Below are 8,539 nucleotides of genomic sequence, written 5' to 3'. Positions count from 1 at the left end.
GAGAGTCAGCTGTAAATTAGGTTGAACTTTCTCAGCTTGACTTTCAACTGATCCTAAAAAAAAATTCATCACCTGCAGCTAAGTGTATTGCATTGCTTCTTGTTTTGCTGAATTCCACACCCCGAACATCCAAATTTCACGACAGTTCGACAAATGTGTTGAAACTGATTCGTGTTGGAAGTTGGTGGCTTTTTGTGTCTCGACATATAATTTATTCAATTAGATGACTGGGTCAGTCTTGAAATTACTTCGGATTCTTCACAGTTGAAAATTTACTTTCGATTGAATGCAAAGCTCAAGCTCCACGAAATCCAAATCCTGCAAAGGAATTAATGACTTTTAAAAGATTCAACGCTGTGAACAGGATTCGTAGCTGTGCAGGAAGACCCCATTGGATTTCAAATCCAACGCCTTAACCTCTCGGCCATCACAGCTGCAGCAAGGATGGCAATTTTCACAGTAAAACAACTGAATTCATTTGTTGGAAGAACAAATTGTCAAGACCCAAAATTTCGCCAAATCCTTTGCAGAGACCCAGACGAACGTTACCTTAGCAGATTGACAGGCTTTCACCGCAAACTAGATTCTGACACAGCTGAAGTTGTGGGAATGATTCTTCGTCGAATTATAGAATCACGGATGTACACCACGAAGAGAGGATCATTGTCTCACTGCGTCCGATCGATTTTGACTCAATTGCTCATCATCTGGTGCCAAATTAGATATGCTATTGTGTTTTAATATTCATCGAAATATGGTATTAGAAAAATTGATGCTAAGTCCATAAACACTAGCTACATTAGTAAAAAAAAAATCGAAATTAGAAAGAATGCAGAACCAATTTACAGAAATGGATCCAGCAACTTATCTGTAAGTTCTGACATCAGGTAATGAACTTGTGAGCACAAGAGAGGAAGATTAACCGAAGATTTGGAACTTGAAATCGTCTTGACGGAATTATTTGCAAAGTTTTTGCGGTTGTTCTCGAGTCATCAAGTCATTGAACAATACAACACGGAAAGTGGCCCTTCTTTCCAACTTGACCATGGTGACAGATATCCTAAGTTAATAGGTCCCATTTGCCAACATTTGGCTCACATCCCTCTAAAACTTGTTACTCATATATCCATCCAGATGCCATTCAATGTTACAGTTGCATCAGACTCCACCAATTTCTCTGGCATCTCATTTTGGACACGTCTGAAAAAGTTGCCCCTGACATCCCTTTTAAATCCTTACCCACTAATTTAAAACCGATGTTTTCTAAATTTTGACTTCCTCACCTGCCGGAAAACACCGTGACGAGTCAACCTATCCATGTCCCTCATGATCTAATAAATAGCAATGATTTGACTTTATCATACTTGTCAGGAAGGAAATGTGTGGAGATTATTTGTCGAAGGTATGAAGTAGAAAGTCTTATGTACAGATTTTTAGAAATGCATCTTGGAGAAGTTTTTAATAAGTCATTGAAGTCTAGTAGCAGTTGTAGAAGTCTGTTGTGAGAGCTGCAGAAGGATTTCAGGGCACGAGAACGAAGCATTATTTCCAATGTATGGTGGCTCAGTTCGACCGCACTTGGACTACAGTATGAGGAATTATAATCCTCAATTTAGGAAAGATACTAATGCCATATGAGGAATACCACGAATGGTGATTAGCCTTGATATCATGGATGAACGTTAGTCCTCTGAATTGAATTTGGGCAAATCCCGCCTTTTCTTAACAGTTTCAAAACAAGAGAGGTAATCTCATTGAGAGTTGCAAAATATTTGAAGAGATAAACAAGGTGGTGCAATTAAATTTTGTTCCCTCATTGGTGAATCTAGAATCAGGAGAGGACAATATTAAAATGAAGCATTGTGATTTATGACCAGGATGAAAACTATTGATTTTTGTCTTAGCCTTGAGAAGTCTCACTATTCAGCACTACAGTGAGCCTTGGATATTTGGTCTTTGAATGCATCACTATCGGCCTGACCAGCCGACACTTACTGCATCACTATAGACCTGACCCCTCACACTTACCACCTTAATATCAGCGTGAACCCCTCAAACTTACTGCATCACTATCCATCTGGCGCCCTCACATTTACTGCGCCACTTTCACTTCGAGACGCTCATTTTGACTGCGTCACTATCAGACTGACTGCCAAGCACTTACTTTGTCACTATCGGTCATGCCCTTACACTTCCTATGTTACTATCACCCTGACTCCTTACACTTACTGTGTCACTATCAGCCTGAATCCATCACACTTATTATGTAAGTATCAGACTGACGGCTCACACTTACCGTGTCACTGCAACACTGCCTCCTCAAACTTACTATTTCACTATCACCTTGACCCTCTCACATTTACTGCGTCACAATCACACTGACCACCTCACAACTACTGCTTCACTATGAGCTTCAACACTCACACTTACAGCGTCACTACCTGCCTGACTCACTCACACTTATCACCTTACAATCAGCATTACTCTCTCAAATTTATTTCATCATTATTAGGCTGAGGCACTCACACTGACAGCGTCACTAACAGCCTGACCCCCCTCATGCTTTCTGCGTTGGTATCTCTCTGATTCCCTCAGAATTACTGCGTCACAATCACTCTGACCGCCTCATACTTAATGCGTCACTATCCCTCTGGCACCCTCATACTTCCTGCATCACTCACACCCTGACACATGCGCACCTACTGCATCCCTATCAGCGAAACCCCACTCACTAACGGCGTCACTCTCTCTCTCACCTGCTCAGACTTGATGCGTCACCATCACCTTGACACTCTCTCACTTAGTGCATCAATATCAGCCTGACCCCCTCACGCTTACTGCATCACTACCAGCCTGATCCCTTCAAATGTACTATGTCACTATCAGACTGACCCACTCATACTTACAGCATCACCATCACCTTGACCCCCCAAAACTTAGTGCGTCCGGATCACCCTGAACCTTTCACTCTTCATGCGTCACCTTCAACCACACCCTGCACACTATCACTCTGACGTCCTCATACTTGATGCATCACTATAACTCTCTCCCACTCACACCGTGTATATCACTATCACCCTGACAACTCATACTCACTGCACCACTATTATCCTGACTCCATCACAATTAGTATATCATTATCAGCCTGACCCCTTACACTTACTGTGTCACTATCAAACTGTCCCCTCACATTTCCTATGTCACTCTCAATCTGACACCTTCAAAGTGTCTGTGTCACTGTCACCTTGAACACGTCACACTTACCGCATTGGTGTCTACCTGAAACCTCACACTTATGGCGTCACTATCATCCTGAGCGGCTCACACTTACTGCGTCACTAGCACACCAATGCTCTCACCTTTACTGCGTCACTATCGGCCTGACACCTCACACGTACAGCATCACTATTAGCCTGACCCGCACACACGTTTTGCGTCACTACTACCCTGATCCCCTCACAATTGCTGTGTCGCTATCAGCCTGAGCCCCTCATTATCACGCTGACCAAGCTCACAATTACAGCATCACTATCAACCTGACCACCTCACACTTTCTCTGCCATTATCACCCTGACCCCCTCACACGTAATGCGTCACTGTCACACTGAGACACTCACATTTTCTGCGTCGTTATCAGCCAGACCCGCCGGCACACAGCGTCACTATCAACCTGGCCCCTCACACTTGCATGCCTCAATATCAGCGTGAACCCCTCGCACTTATTGCATCACTGTCCATCTGCCATCCTCACACTTACTCCACCAGTTTCACCGTGACATCCTCATTTTTACTGCGTCACTATCAACCTGACAGCCACACAAATATTGCGTCACTATCAGTGACGCCCTCGCACTTCCTATGTTAATATCACCTTCACTCCTAAAACCTACTGCGTCACTATCAGCCTGCCTCCATCACACTTTTTGTGTCAGTATCAGACTGAAGCCTCACACTTACCATGTTACTAAAACTCTGCCCCATCACACTGACTGTGTCACTATCAGCCTGACCCCTCAGACGTACTGTGTCACTATCACCCTGACCCACTCATACTTTTTGTATCAGTTTCAGTCTGACGCCTCGCACTGATTGTTTAACTAAAACTCTCCCCCTCACACTGACTGTGTCACTATCAGCCTGACCCCTTTATACTTACTGCGTCGCTCTCACTCTAATCCTCTCTCATTTCATGCGTCACTCTCACCCTGACATCCTCACGTTTACTGCGTCACTATCACCCTGACCAACTCACACAATCTTTGCCATTTTCACCTTGCCGGCCTTAGTTTTACTGCGTCACCATGAGCCTAACCGCCACACACTTATTGCGTCACTTTCAATCACGCCCTCACACTTCCCATGTTACTATCACCCTGAATCCTTACACTTATTGTGTCACTATCAGTCTGACCCCTCACACGTTCTGTGTCACTATCAGCCGGACTCCATCACATTTATTGTGTCATTATCAGACTGACGCCTCACTCTTATCTTGTCGCTAAAACACTGCTCCGTCACATTGACTGTGTCACTATCAGCCTGACAACCTCACACTTACTGCTTCACTATCGCAATGCCCCTCTCTCACTTACGACGTCATTTACACCCTGACACCCCACACTTGCTGCGGCACTATCACACTGAGGGCCTTACACTTAGTGTCACTGTCATCCTGATCCCTTACACTTACTGCGTCACTATCACACTGGTATCTCACACCCACTGTGTCACTATTATCCTGAGCCACTTACACCTATTGCGTCACTAACACTTTGACCCCAACACACTAACTGCATCAATATCAGCCTGACCATCTCACACATACTGCGCCACTACAAGGCTGACTCCCTCACATATACTGCGTCACAATCAGACTTACCCACTCATGCTTACTGCGTCACTATCACCCTGACTCCCCAATCTTACTGCGTCAAGATCATTGTGCCCCCATACACTTACAGCGTAACTATCATGCTGACAACGTCACACTTACTGCGTCAAGATCAGCCTGATCCCCTCAAACTAATGCGTCACTATCAGCTTCACATTTACTGCGTCACTTTAGCACTACCCCTGCACTCTTACTGCATCCCTATCCACCTTACCACAACGCATTTACTTCATCACTATCAGCCTGAGACACTCACACTTACAGCTTTACTACAACCTGGCCCTGTGAGAGCATCTACATCATTGTTACCCTGACCCCTTGCCCATACTGCGTCACTATAAGCCTGGCCCCTCAAATGTTCTGCGTCACTATCACACTGACATTTCACACTCACTGCGTCACTATCACCCTGACCCCTCACAATTACTTCATCACTACAACCTGACCCCCTGAAAGCATCTGCGTCACTGTCACCCTGTCACCATCACAAATGACACATTCACACAGTCTGCTTCACTGCCATCCTGACATCTCACACTCACTGCATCACTACCATCCTCCCCCTCATACTGACATGTCACTATCATCCAGAGCCGCTCACACTTATTGCGTTCCTGTCACTCTGCTCCCAACACACTTACTGCGTCACTATCAGCCTGACACTCGCACACGTCCAGCATCACTATCAGCCTGACCCCTCACAATTTCACCGTGTCCATCAGTCTGACTCCTCACATTTCCTTCATCACTATCACCCTGTCACTTAACATTTACTGGCCAGTATTAGCCTGACGTCCTCAACCTACTGCATCATTATCAGCCTGAACACTCACACTTATTCCGTTACCATTACGCTGACCCCCTCACACTCACTGCGTCACTATCATCCTGTCCCCTCTCACTTCCTGCATTAGGATCACTCTGACTCACGGACACTTACTGCATCACTATCAGCCTGACGCCTCACACATACTGTGACACTATCTGCCTGACCCCATCACACTTGCTGCATCTCTATTAGCCTGACCCCCACACACTTTCTGCTTCACTATCAGACTGACACCTCACACTTACTATGTCACTATTCCACTAACACCTCACTTTTATTGGCCACTATTAGCCTGACGCTCTCAACTTACTGTGTCACTACCAGCCTGAACGCACACACTTACTCCCTCACTATCACCCTGACTGTCTCACCCTCACTGCGTCAGTCTCTGCCTGACCCCATCTCACTTACTGCATCACTATCACCCTGTCCCCTCCCACTTTATGCGTCAGGATCAGCCTGACACAGTAACGCTTACTGCATCACTATCAGCCTGATCTCCTTCCAATTACTGCGTCACTATCAGCCTGACCACTCACTCTTACTGCGTCACTGTCACACTGACCCCTCACACGAAGTGCTTCACTATCGCCTGACCACCTCACACTTACTGCGTCACTATCGGTCTGATCCCTCAGACTTACTGCATCACTATCACTCTGACCCCCCTCACTGCGCAACTATCGGCCTGATCCACTCACACAGTCTGCGTCACTATCACGCTGACACCTCACCCTCATTGTGTCACTATCATCCTCACTCCATCACACTTATTGAGTCACTGTCAGCCTGAACCCCTGGAATGGAAAATTATCATTTATTGGGAAATCTGTGAAACCATGGTTGAAACAAAGAACTATAGTCCTAACTTTGCAAAAAGACAGAGAAAATGTAAAGTTCAAACTAATTTACAGCTGACTCTCAAGGCCAATAATCTATTATATCAGCAGTCAATTAATTAGAAAAAGCAACTCCATGTGTGGAAAGGAACTCGACTGATCCAGGTTCCTGGCTTGAGGTGTGATAAAGCAAGGCGATATATAGTATAAAGGGAATATGTGAAAACCGTCAGGCGTCCTTTGTATGAGGCGTCTTGCAAATGTGTCGGGTCCACTCTGCAAATTTCAAAAATAAATTTTTTCTTTGCTCTTGGGAGCATTTGCGTCGAGTCGATTGAAATTCCACGGCAGTAAACTAGGGGGCTAGCCTGGGACCCTGCGACTGGGTAAGATTTTGAAGATTCCCAGAAGGTGTACGCGCCACTGCCTTGAAGGTCTTTCACTTCATCTCGAGTGCTGAATTGGCCCCTTTGCGTGAGAGGACTGGGGATAAGTGGATCGCCCCAGAGTCGCGTTCTGAATCGAATCGGGTCGGGGTAAGAGTTGTGGCTAAAGTAATCCGACATAGAGACTCGTTTGAAGAGAATAAATGAACCAGGAAGAGGCGCCAGTGAACTCTCGCGCGGTATTCGAGTAAAATTCAAGGGAAAGGATTGCCGTCTCTAGAGAGTTTAAGGGACAGCAAGATTAACGGTGGTTTGAGACTTGGAGCCACCATGGGCAGCGTTGGAGTCGCCAAAGCTGTACCGGTTACGTGGGTTCTTGGTTTGTGAAAACCAAGGCAATGAGGCGGTAGCGCCCAATGAGAGGGGACCTCCGGAGGTAAAAGCAAGTTATATTGGCAAAGAGAAGATTATGGTATCGTGTGAGAGAGAGAGAGATAGACAGATATACAGACAGAGAGATAGACAGAGAGAGATGAACACTTTTCCAATATCCATGAAAATCGGCTCCAGCAAGAGCGAACAAAAAGAGGGTCGACAGACAACTCGGAATGGTCAAGAAAAAATACAATATATGGTAAATAATTATGGCCCAGTTTCTGTAAAGCAGTTAAAAATGTAAATCAAGGAATATGTTTTTCTGGAGGAAGGAAATTTTAGTAACATGCAGTTGCAAATGTTGAGGTCACCGTTGGAGGAGAGAGAGAAGGAGAAACGGAAGGGTAAAATAGAACCTGTGAATTGGAGTGCTTATAAAATGATGAAGGCTGAGCCTGATTTCAGGGAAAGAAAATCTCGAATAAAAGATACATCAAGTACAGGTACAAACACCAGCGCACATGCACACACACACACGGAAAACAACTTAATGAAGCTGTACAGTGTCTTAAGACTGGCTCAGATCCTGACCTTAATGGGTGCCCTCGAAGAGCTACAGCCCCTCTATGAGATCCACTTCGCGAAGATTCCAAGTCAATGGTCGCCGCCTCAGGGTCTGCTGAATCACCAATAGCATATCGTACCCACAATCAATTGAAGCAAGAATCCCTAAAGAAGTCGAGACAATGTCCCAGTACCTTAAGCACCTCACGAAAGTCGATAACGTTTACTGTGGACTGATACCACCCAAGGACATAACGACGGCAGAGATCACACCGTATGAGGCACACCTGAGGAGCAGCTTCATCAATGGAATGAAGTACGAAACAACAAAATAGGTAACAATATCCGTGTATTACCCGGGACACGGGAAAGCTGAATTAGATAGAACAATACGTGATGCATGCTGAAAAATTGCTGGCTCAAGAGAACCATAACCGGAAATTAAAGATGGAACAGCAATCAAATAAACCTAAGCTCATTATGATTCAAATGATCGTTCAGCCGTTGGAGTGAGGAACTGCGGGAAAAGAGAGAGGCACAGGTGGAGTTCGCAAAAGAGGAAGGGATCGCGGAAGTGCGCTTGCAGAGATAGATCTGGCTGGTGCTTTGTTTGCGGAGCAATGACCACTGGTCGAGACAGTGCCCGCACAGACAG

At 45.4% G+C, this 8,539-nt stretch overlaps 1 non-coding gene across 1 annotated transcript; it reads right to left on the bottom strand.

The window, feature by feature from the left end:
* Positions 1-352: 352 nt before the first annotated feature.
* On the bottom strand, positions 353-434 carry trnas-uga (transfer RNA serine (anticodon UGA)). Its single transcript has one exon. It is a non-coding gene; the product is annotated as a tRNA-Ser (tRNA).
* Positions 435-8,539: the final 8,105 nt, after the last annotated feature.

The sequence above is a fragment of the Chiloscyllium plagiosum genome, unplaced genomic scaffold (assembly GCF_037043375.1).
Source record: "Chiloscyllium plagiosum isolate Xiang-an unplaced genomic scaffold, Cpla_swu_hap1 HiC_scaffold_39, whole genome shotgun sequence".
In the NCBI taxonomy this organism is placed as follows: domain Eukaryota; kingdom Metazoa; phylum Chordata; class Chondrichthyes; order Orectolobiformes; family Hemiscylliidae; genus Chiloscyllium; species Chiloscyllium plagiosum.
The sequence above is the reverse complement of the archived record's forward strand: the minus strand, read 5'-3'. Positions and strand labels throughout refer to the sequence as shown.